Raw genomic sequence first — 15,092 nt, forward strand, 5'->3', positions numbered from 1 at the left:
TTTGTAACCTCTAATGTTATTATATAAACTGGTGGACATTTTACTTACCATAGCACCTGTATCTAGCCCAATGTCAGTTGGCATACATTCTACTAAAGCACATATAGTAGCCTGTACAATTTCCTTGCTTTGCTCACGACATATAAACTGATTGGCTGCTAATTCTTAACTAATGTCACTATCATTACTATATCACAGCATCTTAATGGCGTTTCCTACGTTGCCCCCAGACCATTCAGCGGTCAGCAATTGAAGTCTTAATGTAATCATGCCTAGCTTGTTGATTCCATGTTTGAGGGGCGTGGCTCATCTACAATCTGAGTTATGTTTACGATCGTGCGCCCAGTCCACCAGTCATCTTTAGCAGTATGAGTTTGTACCGATGCCTCCTGGATCTCATATCTATTAATAAACTGTGTGTATGGTGTTGTTCATCTCTTTCCACAGGTGAATTCACCTGTTGTTGTGGACTTTATCGTTCCACTTATTACGGTAATTTGTCCAGTGGCCAGTTCCATATACATAATAAAGCAGAGAGCAGCGATTGTCACTTCATTTTCTTTTATTACTCCTTGGCGGGCCGCTGTCGATAATCGCGAATTTCTCATGTGAGGCAGTCCCAACTGTGCCACATAATGTACCCTTGTGTCTCTTGGACCTCTGTGGTGATACCATTCCTTCCAAATTGACGAATATTGCGCTCTTGAAATGTCTTGTATGAGGTCAAGAAAATGCATGACTGACATAAAATAATCAAGATCAGTTTCCAGTACTTGCACTAGAGTACCCCATATATCCATGGCCAATTTTGCCTTCAAATTCCGAGTACATCCTGGCTAGAAACCACATAGTCCCAGTACCTGTTCTCGTTTAGGCACTTTTCGAAATGTTTCCAGAGGATGTCCTGTTTGCTTTTGAAGGACTATGGATTAAATAATACCTTCTTCCTAAGTCTTTCCTGAACAGAGCAAGATCAGTGTTTTACTAGAAATGTCCGCTCAGACTAAGCATAATCTTGGCAATTCTCAGCTGTTGCTGTGGCGCAAAGGTCGCCTTTCCCCTATATTAAACCAGTAATATACTGTGTTCCCTGTTTGTCAGTTTATGACATGGGCAGTATATTTTTAAGGATACAGGGTACTTATAAATGTTGGAAAAATCGAAATTCTTTTTTATGACTTTATTAAATTCTGTAGTCTTTCCTGATTAGATTGATATATACATTACAGGGTTTCAAATGAAAACTGACCTATATATACAAAATTTTAAAGTTACAGTCATGTATGCCGCCACGCCCCGTTTATTTCTGTAATAGCAACCAGTATTATTTCGAAAAGAACTGTGAACTTTCTGTTTCCAGCGATTATACGTATGATACATTGTATATGTTGATAAAGATAAAGGTTTCTTGTGTCTGTAAATGATTGTCTTTGCTAGTATTTTCTTTTGTTTCGCTGAAGCAGTTCTCTCACGTGTTACTGAATGTTTGTTGTCCAAGTGCTATATATATTTGTGGAAGTACATATCCTTTAGTGATCAATAAACACGTATCAAGAAATTCAATATAAGGAAATTCCGTGGTAATCAGTTCACAAACAAAGCAAGCCACACTGATGAAAGTAACCTATGTATCAGTTCGTCAGGGAAGACACTCCCACATGGCACACCTCCTGGTGATTCAAATTTTGGTGTTAACAATGACGCTGTTTGCAGTGGATTTGTTGCTGTTTATTATATCATGTCATCTTTGATAAAGGAAGTGGTGAAATGTAAACAATGTGAAGGTGTAGGCTATGTGGAAATAAGTGAACAACAAAGTAGCAGGAAGGGTTTAGCGTCAATATTAGTTGTCCTGTGTAGATCCCGCAATAAATCTACCTCGAAAATGATTTCGAACATTGTGCATAATTCTTATGATGTGAATTTGAAATTATTGTATGCAACACGTGCAATAGGAAAAGGAAAAAAGGCTGCTCAAAAGTTTTGTGTTTTGATGGACCTTCCTCCTCCTCCCAGTAGATTCAGCAAGTACATAAAAATACTTTTAGGTGCCTTGACGGTTGTGTGCATCTATGACACATGCAGTAGAAGAAACTATAAATATTTGTGGATACAGGGACACTGCTGTTGCAGTTGATGGGCCATGGCAATGTCGAGGACATCGTTCCTTTTTTGGTGTTGTGATGCTGTGTCTCTGGAGAATGGAAAAGTTGTTGATGTTGAATGCTTATCTAAGTACTGCCACACCTGCCATGGTAACACTGAAGGACATATTGAACATCAGTATTCTAAGCATTATTATGGTTACAGTGGAGGCATGGAGTGTGATGGAGCTCGTAAAATATTTCAGAGGTCGGTGCCCGTTATAAATTTAGATATACGAAGTACCTAGGCGATGGTGACTAACACTTTCAATAAAATTAATGAGTTCAATGTTTATGGTGATACCTTGGTAATGAAGCTGGAGTTTTGTGGACATGTGCAAAAGAGGATGAGGAAGCTACAAAGACAAATGAAAGGAAAGTTGCTGTCTGATGGAAAATCTCTGTCTGGCCGAAGCAGATTGACAGAAACTGAAATAGACCTTCTTCAGAGTTATTATGGACTGACCATTAGATGAACTACACCTCTGAATGATGTTACAGCAATGAGAAAAGCTATAGGGGCCACCTGCCTTCGTAAGTTGTCGACTGATGACCACTCTGTCACGGCCTTTGCCCTAAAGGAGCAGATTCTTGGTGTGGTTTGTGGTCACCAAAAAGCAAAAGAAAGTTGTCAAATGTACCATCATAAGCATTCTATTCCTGAGCCTAATATGAATGAAATAAAACCAATTTTTAGAGACCTGACTGACCCTGTTCCGCTTAGTAATGCCTTCTAGGGGGCACTCAGAATACAAATGAAAGTTTCAACCACTGCATATGAGAAAGATTACCCAAGAATGTTAAAAGTTAGTGTACCAGATGCAGTGATATGTTTCAATTATGGAGTTATTGGAAGGTTGGAAGTCGAGAAATGTGGCTCTAATATGGGAGATCAATTGCTTGCATGTGACAGACAATGGGTGCATGAAGTTGAAAGATTTGCTCTTCAAGTTACCAAAGAAGCAGAAAGTGATAAAAGGAATGCCTAGAGGAAGGTTGAAGATGAAGAAATGCTTCAGGATGAAGACTATGCTTCATGAATATTCTGAGGCACAGTTTAATTGGGCTCATATCTTCATTTGCAATTTCCCACGAGCTGTATTTTTCAGGATACAGGTACAAATATATCTTAAATTTTATAAATCACTGCTCTAATTTTTTTCTGTAATTTTCAATAGTCCATACTTATGTAGTAGAACTAAGCTTTTGCAGAATCAACTAAATTATGGAAAAAATAACATTGTCATTAGGAAAAAATAATTAAAATTTAAGATGTGATTTTTTTATCCTTCTAATATACGTAATAGGTGGAATTAAATATATCTAGCACCTCAGCCATCATGACATGCATAGCTGGTAAAAATTTGGTGTGCTTCAAATGTATAACATTGGATTAAATGGTACCTCAAGTTGAGGTAATATCACACATGTACTGTAAACATATGGTCAGGTGATGTGCCACTATGATTCAGCTCATTCCTGTACGCTTGTCTACAAGACATAGGACTGCTCCAGCTATAGTGGGCGATGAGCTAATGAGCTAGTCACACATTGCTTGACCTCAGCTAATTCCTGCTGCATTTCTTTAACGTGTGACATGACAGTCTCTCACCACTGTGGGAAATCTCTATCTATTATTGTCTTTAACTGACTTCTGAATGAACAATCTCGCCTAGACTGTTTCCTTGTGAAAAAGTTCATTTACATACTACTGAACTAGGCATAGCAGTCCAAAATCTAAACATTCATTTACAGACTTATCTGTGCTGGAAAGCCACTCAGAATAATCTGTGTCAAAGTTTACTAGCTGTGCATCTAATTGTAGTTCTACGTTAGCCTGCTGGTCACTAGTGAAATTTTCTACTTTAAGATTTAATTTACATACCGATTCTTCAATAATTGTATGCCCTTCAAATAAACCTTTCATTTTGTTAGAACAACTTTGTTCGTATCTTTCAGTTCAGCTACATCAGTTTTTATAGTAGTATGATGGACTGACAAATTAGCTACGTCAGTTGTAAGAGTATTACATTGTAATGTTAATTTTGATGTATCTGTGGACAGAATCGCTATTTGTGTAGAAACTTCGTTACGAAACTTATTATATTTAGTGGAAATTTCATTCACTAACTGCACGGACAACTCATCACATTAATTTGACATGTCCGTCAACAATTTACTGGAAATACCAGCGGATAATTCATTTTTCTGTGCTGCCATCTCATTATGTAAAGTGAATACTTCCTTACATAAGGTGGACATTTTAATTTTAGTACACATTATTACGTAAGGTACAAATTTCGTTTTTAGTACACATTTCATTACGAAAAGTAGATACTTCATTACTTTATGTGGACGAATTAGTGAACATTTCAATCATCTTGTATATCATCAGAAACAACACTATCTGATTCAGGTACCTGACTCGTAGTTGGTGTTACACAGCATTAGTAATAGGATTAACCTTAGTATTGCTACCTTCACCTTCAACTTCCGATTCATCTTCGCGTGCTGAAACACTTGTATTGTCTACTACTACCCCATTAATCTCTTTCTCATCATCAATGGATTCAGTATTGTTCTGCAAGATCCATGGCAGCTAATTTTCCTAGCTTTCCGATAACAATGTGAAATAAATCAATCGACACAGAGACTTTACTGATCCCATTTTATGTGTATAGAATGAAGCGGTAAGTGAAAATTTGTACAAAGGCCGATAATCGAACCCGGGTCGTCTCCTTACTAGGCAGGTACGCTAGCTACTAGGCCGCCTTGACAAAGCGGTTCTCACAATGACTCGTATTATCCTGCCACGTCTTCCTCCTGGATCCAATGTCTCACTTCCGCCCCAGTCTACTTTAATTTCTCCAAGTTCTGAAATAGCACTTCAACACCGAACATTTCAGAGACTTTACTGGTCTCATACAGATATGATTTTATGTATGTAGACTGAAGTGGCGAGTGAAAATTTGTACCAAGGCTGGGAATCTAATCCCGGTCTTCTACTTACTAGGCTCTCATTGTAACTTATCCGGCACATATTTCTGTCCCTTTTCCGTGTTCCGACGATGCGAATGCAGGGGCAGAATTGGCGGTTGGATAGCAATAAGATGGTTGATGTACGATCATGTGAAATAGCTGTACGTCACAGTGCACAGCAAGAAAGATTTAACTTCGTATTGAAAACAGATCGGACTGGAGCTTCTAAAATAAATGAAGTAATTATTCACGTAATAGTAAGTGGATTGCGCGTAGTTATCATATCTCCGAACTTATGCTTCACAGCAGAAATGAATAGCTGGAACATAGAACACAATTATTCAAATAATTTTCGATACAGGACAAGTATATCTATTGATAATTATAGCATAATATATCAAAATTATGGTCGTTAGTGGCAATAATCAAAGACTAAGAAAATGGACGTCTTACTTTTGAGACACCAGAAGAAAGACAAATTTCAAGGATCTGAAGACGCATCATTTGTTTCTCACGAAAAAGTTGAACGAAAATAGCACTGGCACATTATTATTTCTGTATCATACATATATCAGAGATGTTTCATAACTAAATCGATGAAAATTAATATGTTACTGCCTCCAGGCTTTTTTCAAATATATCTCCCCCTCTTGTGGTTATTACTAATTAAAATTTATTGCATAACTCAGCTAATCTTTCTCCCCTCTCATTCCTTCTACCAAACTCATATTCTCCCATAACACTTACTTCTGTTCCTTCCCCTACAACCGCATTCCAATCTTCCCTGATTATGAGATTTTCATCTCCCTTTACACAATTAATTACTCAGTAAATATTCTCACATTGTTTATCTCTTCATCTTGTGCCTGTGATATCATTATGTATAAGGTAAAGGACTCAGTCTATTCATCAGAAAATCACACCTATCACAAATGTTTGTACATTTAATTAATGTGTCATTGTTTAATAACAGTTACTCATTTTTTTTCATCAGAAACTCCACATTTTAGGTAAAAAAACAACTGAATGAAAATAAATGTGCACACAGTTTCAAATATTTAACACATTTCCAGAATGAGATTTTCACTCTGCAGCGGAGTGTGCACTGATATAAAACTTCCTGGCAGATTAAAACTATGTGCCCGACCGAGACTCGAACTCGGGACCTTTGCCTTTCGCGGGCAAGTGCTCTACCATCTGAGCTACCGAAACACGACTCACGCCCGGTACTCACAGCTTTACTTCTGCCAGTACCTCGTCTCCTACCTTCAAAACTTTACAGAAGCTCTCCTGCTAACCTTGCAGAACTAGCACTCCTGAAAGAAAGGATATTGCGGAGACATGGCTTAGCCACAGCCTGGGGGATGTTTCCAGAATGAGATTTTCACTCTGCAGCGGAGTGTGCGCTGATATGAAACTTCCTGGCAGATTAAAACTGTGTGCCCGACCGAGACTCGAACTCGGGACCTTTGCCTTTCGCGGGCAATTGCTCTACCATCTGAGCTACCGAAGCACGACTCACGCCCGGTACTCACAGCTTTACTTCTGCCAGTACCTTGTCTCCTACCTTCCAAACTTTACAGAAGCTCTCCTGCTAACCTTGCAGAACTAGCACTCCTGAAAGAAAGGATATTGCGGAGACATGGCTTAGCCACAGCCTGGGGGATGTTTCCAGAATGAGATTTTCACTCTGCAGCGGAGTGTGCGCTGATATGAAACTTCCGAGTTCGAGTCTCGGTCGGGCACACAGTTTTAATCTGCCAGGAAGTTTCTTTAACACATTTACACAAATTTTGACTATGTACCTATCAAATTTGTAATACGTACACAGCAAATTGTTCTGTGTTTGCTGAATTATTCATTGTTGCCACATTTATTATAAGGATGAAATTGTTAAGGAACCAATACAATCCTTCAATGTGATACGTCCTATTCCAAAATATGATATGGTCGATTCCTAAAAGTGATACGCTGTCGCCTATGGCCCGCTACCAGCCACAGAGCGCAGTACTACGGGTTGCCGCCCTTTCAATACGCTAGCTACATAACTGCAGGAGATCATACTTCCAGCAGGAAATTAAATGCTGAAAAAGGTAAACCTCCAAACAAAAAAGGAATAGGCCAAAAGCAGGAGAGCCGAAAATGTATTCTGTGGCAAGTGCACATCTGTTGAAGGGTGACAACATGGATGATGGTCGCTTTGGAGAATCCACAGTAGATCCTACTGTAATGATTGATCCTGCACAAGTAGGTGACTAAATTTCTAGGAGGAAAGAGAAATTCATACATCTACAGACACCTTTGCACCATACAAAAAAGTACTGGAAGATGAACTAGAATCTATGGCCAATTCCTCATGTTATTAATGGGCGGAAAATATCAAATGAGGAATCTGTTTTGTGTTTGACGGTCCTTTTGATCTCATCAAAAGAGTAAGGTAATGATCCCCTTCAGTGTATATCTCGTTTTGGTATAAGTTTCAGTATATTAAGTATAATTGTAAACAGCTCCTACCAATTGCTGGTTAACTTTTTAGTAATTAAGCACTAAAATTTGGAGAAACACATAAAGGTATTTCCGTTGTTCATTCTTATGTCCGTTTTGATTCATAAATATCTTAGAAATATCTCCCACATAAAAATCCCCGTTATATGTGTGTAAAAGTGTCTATGTTCTCTGTCTCATTTTTAAGACCTCAATCTTCTATCTTCATTGTACGCAACAGTATCACATGTGTATCATATTTTGGACCAGCCATATCGTATTTAAGAAGATGACTAAAAAAATTATAAAGTATTGTTATTTTTTATAGTCTACATATGCAACTTTAAAGAATGAAGTATAGTGTCATTTTAAAGCACCTTATACTCCCATACATTTACAATTTTTTACTCACAGTTACTCTTTTTCTTTCGAAAATACAGACAAATTTTGTGATTTTGTGTCATATTTAGGTCAACTTACCCTACCTGAAATATTGTTTCTGCATATAACAATGAAAAACAAATATCCATTGAAGGCAACAATTTTCTCAAAGTTGAGGTACTTGACACCGTGACCTTTGCATTCTAGAGAGGCAATGTTGGAATGTCAAGTGAGTCGGGTATCCAGAACCTAGACGCAATTAAATACAATCACATTGTGTTTGTAATTTCTTCTGTGGCAGTCCTGATACAAGGTCAGATGACACCGTAGCCTTAGGAGGTCTCTCTCTCTCTCTCTCTCTCTCTCTCTCTCTCTCTCTCTATCTATCTCTGTCTCGCCCAAATAGCAGTTATCTCCATTCCGCTTCTTCATGAGTGAATGTCTCGCCGTTTGTGAATAGTATTAGAGTTATTTTTTACTGACCACAGTAACTGAGTATGAACCACCAACACCATGTATACCATTTTCGCTTTTTCCGGAAGCAAATTTATTTGACATTTCGAGTCCTACTGCTTCCTTAAGTTTTGTTTGTAAAGTAGGGACAAGAAAAAAGCGGATGCTGTTCCGGTTTTATGTTAATTAAACAACCACAGGAAGGCGCCTTGAGACAGTTTAGGAACTCCACAGGATGCAGTCGCCATGCAAATGAAATGGCACCAGCTCGGTAGTCGAGTGCCCACTGAAATTAGCCATTAGCGACAAGAGGAAAATTAAAATCACGTAGCCCACAGGGAATACAACCAGTTTTGTGTCGTTAGGTACAATTCCTCAAGCATATGAATAGTCCGAGATAATTCTAATTATGTCTCGAAGTTCCTTAGATACGTGCAGTTGTGCAAACTTTTCTTCAAATTGTATACAAATAAGTCTGCAAATATATTCTAAAATTTAAAGCATCATTCCTCATGGTTAATCGCAGCCTTTCAGCCAATTCATTTGGGTGCCAAATCGAGGCCATGACAACACGATCACAGTTACGTTCACGTGGGACGTACAGACAGAAGTGAGATATATAAATGAATTTTTTGCTCGGAATTTTAAAATTTTGAAACAGAAGAAAGCTGTTGTGTATCGTAACTGTAAAAAGACAATAATAAAATACTAGCTCAAGTATCTTCAACTATTCAACACAGTAGTCACATAACCCGCTTAGGAAAGCTTTATTTTTTCGGATTTCATTTTTATAGAATAAACAGTAAATCTCAAAATTATTTAAACAACGCAAATTCAAGTGCACGATGCAGTTCTTGATAAATAATTTAAAAACGGAGGCTCTGAGAGAAACAACACAGTACAATTATATTTTAAGCATTTGAAAGTGCTATAAATTAGTAATCTGGTTTCCTAATTTGTACCAATGGGTGCTTAAACGACCCTTATAAGCTATTTACCAAGGAAAATTGTCAAACAGCCGTATGTTTTGAGAAGTTATTTTACTTGGACAACCAGTTTCTGCATCTCGTTAATGCCATCTTCAGGTCCCTATGCACTCAATATATAGACAGTCAGGTATATCGATACTTGCATAATTGGAGCCGTCAGTATTTGGATTCCGTGAATTCGCTTTTGGAAAGTTTACTTCGACGACTTGACAACTATGGACTCCAGATATTGATGGCTCCAGTTATGCAGCTATCGATAAATCTTATTTTCTATACATGGGGTGCATAGCTGCCTGAAGATGGTATCAATTAGTTGGCAAAACTGGCTGTCTAAATAAAATAACTTCTCGAAACCCCTGTTTTGCGATCTTGATGATAAATATTTCACCGGCCGCTGTTAGGTATCCACAGTGAGTCAACAGAGAACTATTAACTATCTCCCTGAGCTTAAAAATATGTAATAGTCTAAGTTTCAGTTCTTACATCACTGTTTGTAGATATGGCAATACATTTTCGCCACCTCCCCCCACCTCCCCCTCTTACTCAGTCCAGTACTCTTCGGTTAAAAGTGCGCATCTTAACTTCATGCCTATGATCCGTTTTTCGATTCCATCTTCCTCGCATAACTCGCTATATTGTTTTACTAATAAATTTCCGTGATCGCTTCCCTGCAGTCTCCGAAACACTTCCTTTCTACGGGTGGAGCTGAAGTTCTAAATTTATTCTCCAGTGCTTCTGTTAGCTTTTTCTTCAACCAGCTACTTATTAGCTCGCAGGCTGCTTGGCTAAGCCTGAAGTTGTTGGAGCTTTCATCGTTTCCTGCGGATTTGGCGGGGCACCTTCAGCCCACTTTTTGCCTGCCGTGGCTTCTTCTCCATTGAAATTATGCGGTAATTCGTTTCGTTTTGCTATGATGAATGCAAGTTTTCTTACTCGATATCGCTAAACCTAACATCAAATTTTCCAATTTAAGAATATAGTCTTCCAATTCTTTTTCAACTTCGTTGGAAAATCAGTACAGCCAATTTTTTTATCCCTGTTTGTGTATTTTGCTTCTATTTTCAGTATGTCTCTTAGTTTTTGGGTTAGGCAAATTTTAAATACGTGTAAATCTGTTTAATCCATGTTCCCCTTTTAGATACAATGTTACAACTAAATGCAGTTCATCTGTGTTCCATTTTACATAATGCCTTTCTGTTCCCATACAAAATAATTATTTGATCAACAACTTACGATGAAGAATAGATTAGAAAATTCATCACATCATTTCTAAACATTATTTTGCACTAATAATGCTAAACGCATTTTTAAAGTTCACTGTTCTAGCAAGTTTCTTAAACCGCACTGGTACAATGTCGGTTTCTTGTAGCAGTTTTCCAATTTCCTACAAACGAATCACAGCGATTAGAGATTCATGACTACTTTAAAATCGAGGTCATTTCATTATATTCCCTTATAATGTAAACATTATGTTGCCACTTACATTATAACAGTAATTCTCTTTGCCACGTACACAAAATCTTAGATGAAATTTACAACGAAATCAACGCTGTCTTCAGAGGATATGTCACTCAACACACAGAACACATAGCTGAAAATATCACTCCAAGAAGTACGTGATTCACACGGACCTCACTATATGTCAGATAGCACGAGAGGTATAAACTTTGTAGTAGTGGTACTAATTAGGAGCCGATACAATATGGACAATCTCCTCTATTATATGTTTCGTGTTATATCATTTCAGTCTTAGGAAACTATATTCCAGTATTAGGTGGAATGTGCACAATTTGTGGAGGAGATTGAGTATGCCCGATGGACAGTCAAGATTACAAATCCACGTACTTCTCTTCCTGATGTAGGAGGTGTGATCAAAAAGTAAGGGGTGTTTTTGTTTTTCTTAAAGAATCTTTATCTATTCATTAACACCAACTTTATCCACTTCAAAGCAATCCACCTGATATACAATACACTTGTACCAGTGCTCTTTCCAAGCTTGGAAGCACTTCTGAAACTCACTTTTCGTTACGGCGTTCAGTTCCTTCAGCGATTCTGTTTTTATCTCATAAGTGGTGGCAAATCGACATCCTTTCATGACTTTCTTCAGCCTCTGGAATAGAAATAAATATCGGAGGGCCTTGTCCGGTGAATACGGTGGCTGAGGCAACATAACTGTTTTGTATTTTGCCAAGAAGTCACGTACAAGCGTTGAGGTGTGAGCAATTTCCACGAGTGGTTTTGCCACAGATCTGGTCGTTTCTTCGGATTGCTTTACGTAAACGGTGCACAATTTACATACAGTACTCCTTATTAACCGTACGACCAGAAGACAGGAACTCATGAGGCACTATCCCATTGTTATCTAAGAAAACAGTGAGAAGAACCTTTGCATTTTATGTAACTTGTTGAATTTTTTTTTCTTCATGGGATTATGCCTTGGATTTCGACGTCATACCCGTATACCCATGTTCCGTCAACTGTTATAACCTTCCTTAGAAGTTCTGGAACGTTGTCGACTACATACAGCAATTCCTGAGCAATGTCTATGCGACGTTGTTTTTGGTCGAAATTCAACAATTTCGGAACAAACTTTTCTGCTACACGTTCCACGCCCAAAATATCCGAAAAAATTGCTTAGCATAAGCCAAAGGATATGCCGAAATCATCAAAAACCTCTCTGTGATGGTGATTCGGCGATTTGCCAGAACCATTTTCTTTATTTCTTAAACATTGTCATCAGTAATTGATGTGCTACGGTGCCCATGGCCGTCGTCGTCTTCAACGTCTTCTCGACCTCCCTTGAAACTTTTATACCACTCGTAAACTCTCTTCTTACTCACAGTAGAGCCGCCAAAAGCCACAGTCAACATTTAGAACGCGGTACTGTACTTACTCCATTTCTCATACAAATTCGACGAGCACTTGAATACACGTATAACCTTTTCGACTGTCAACAACAAACTAAGTGTTCAAAACAGCTGAAAATGGAAACACACAACAGGAACATGTAGACTAACAAGAATTTTATTTTTTTTACCGGATGTATAAAGCTCGTGATATTAAAAAACTCTCATTCCTTTTTGGTGTCATCTCATTCATACCATATCCCCTACAGTAAAAAAGCTGGAAAATTTCTTTCACTGTCTACCTTTACACCTTTTACTCGGTTTAATAAATGTTTCAGTTGTATACTGACGACCCAAAACATCACGACCGCCTGCTTAAATAGTGTTGTTTGGAATGCAACAAAGCAGGGATTCTACGCGACATGGATTCGACAACTCTTTGGTAGGTTTACGGAGATACACTACTAGCCATTAAAATTCCTACAGCACGAAGATGACGTGCTACAGACGCGAAATTTAACCGACAGGAAGAAGATGCTGTGATACGCAAATGATTATTAGCTTTTCAGAACATTCACACAAGGTTGGCGCCTGTGGAGACACCTACAACGTGCTGACATGAGGAAAGTTTCCAATCGATTTCTCATACGCAAACAGCAGTTGACCGGCGCTGCCTGGTGAAACGTTGTTGTGATGCCTCGTGTAAGGAGGAGAAATGCGTACCATCACGTTTCCGACTTTGATAAAGGTCGGACTGTTGCGATTCCGGTTTATCGTATCGCGACACTGCTGCTCGCGTTGGTCGAGATCCAAGGACTGTTAGCAGAATATGGAATCGGTAGGTTCAAGAGGGTAATACGGAACGCCGTGCTGGATCCCAACGGCCTCGTATCACTAGCAGTCGAGATGACAGGCATCTTATCCGTATGGCTGTAACGGATCGTGCAGCCACGTCTCGATCCATGAGTCAACAGATGGGGACGTTTGCAAGACAACAACCATCTGCACTAACAGTTCGACGACGTTCGCAGCAGCATGGACTATCAGCTCGGAGACCATGGCTGCGGTTACCCTTGACGCTGCATCACAGACAGGAGTGCCTGCGATGGTATGGTGTACTGAACGACGAACCTGGGTGCACGAATGACAAAACGTCATTTTTTCGGATGAATCCAGATTCTGTTTACAGCATTATGATGGTCACATCCTTGTTTGGCGATATCGCGGTGAACGCACATTGGAAGCGTGTATTCATCATCGCCATACTGGCGTATCACCCGGCGTGATGGTATGGGGTGCCATCGGTTACACGTCTCGGTCACCTCTTGTTCTCATTGACGGCACTTTGAACAGTGGACGTTACATTTCAGATGTGTTACGACCCGTGGCTCTACCCTTCATTCGATCCCTGTGAAACCCTACATTTCAGCAAGGTAATGCACGACCGCATGTTGCAGGTTCTGTACTGGCCTTTCTGGATACAGAAAATGTTCGACCGCTCCCCTGGCCAGCACATTCTCCAGATCTCTCACCAATTGAAAACGTCTGGTCAATGGTGGCCGAGCAACTGGTTCGTCACAATACGCCAGTCACTACTCTTGATGAACTGTGGTATCGTGATGAAGCTGCATGGGCAGCTGTACCTGTACACGCCATCCAAGCTCTGTTTGGCCGGCCGAAGTGGCCGTGCGGTTAAAGGCGCTGCAGTCTGGAACCGCAAGACCGCTACGGTCGCAGGTTCGAATCCTGCCTCGGGCATGGATGTTTGTGATGTCCTTAGGTTAGTTAGGTTTAACTAGTTCTAAGTTCTAGGGGACTAATGACCTCAGCAGTTGAGTCCCATAGTGCTCAGAGCCATTTGAACCAAGCTCTGTTTGACTCAATGCCCAGGCGTTTCAAGGCCGTTATTACGTCCAGAGGTGGTTGTTCTGGGTATTGATTTCTCAGGATCTATGCACCCAAACTGCGTGAAAATGTAATCACATGTCAGTTCAAGTATAACATATTTGTCCAATGAATACCCGTTATCATCTGCATTTCTTCTTGTTGTAGCAATTTTAATGCCAGTAGTGTGTGTGGCACCAGGTCAAGCAGTTTCCGTAAATTACGAAGGTGGTGGTGAGTGGACGCGCAGCAGGCGCCCGGTAGCGTTCCAGATCAGCCTTCTTTGGTGGCCAAGCACGGTTCTGGCCTTATGTCATGGATAGACACCCTGCTAGCAGATGTCATCGTAGCGGGGAAGATATTTACCGTCAAGCGATGTAGGTAGTCCAGATTAATGTTCAGGTAATCCACAGCTGTCATGGTGCTCTCGACTACAACCACAAGTCCCATGGAATGCCAATTATAGCATTATACTGCCCCCACTGGCCTGTGTGCCTGGCGCGGTCCGTGATCCGAGCAGCCGTTCGCGTGGGTAACTACGTTTTCGATTTCGATCTCCGACGTGATGTAACGAGATATGGAATTCGTCTGACCAGGCGATTGGTTTACATTGAGCCATGGTCTTGTCTCGTTAATTCCCGGCCCACTACAGTCGTAACTGACAATGTCGCCGGGTCAAAATTTAACACGCATGTTTCACCTGCTCGGAGATTCCATGCTCAACGATGTGCACTGAACAACGTGCTCTCAAATACTTGTGACTGACCAGCATAGTGCCCTGTCCTCATATTTACGAGAGATAGCCGCCTTTCTCCCTTCACGAAGCAGTGAAACATCCTACTTCCACATTTTGTGATGAGGCTTGGAAGACCGACACCTTGTCGAATACTCATGGTATAACTATCTTCAACCATTTCCCACAGATGTCACGG

The sequence above is a fragment of the Schistocerca nitens genome, chromosome 5 (genome assembly GCF_023898315.1).
Source record: "Schistocerca nitens isolate TAMUIC-IGC-003100 chromosome 5, iqSchNite1.1, whole genome shotgun sequence".
Lineage (NCBI taxonomy): Eukaryota > Metazoa > Arthropoda > Insecta > Orthoptera > Acrididae > Schistocerca > Schistocerca nitens.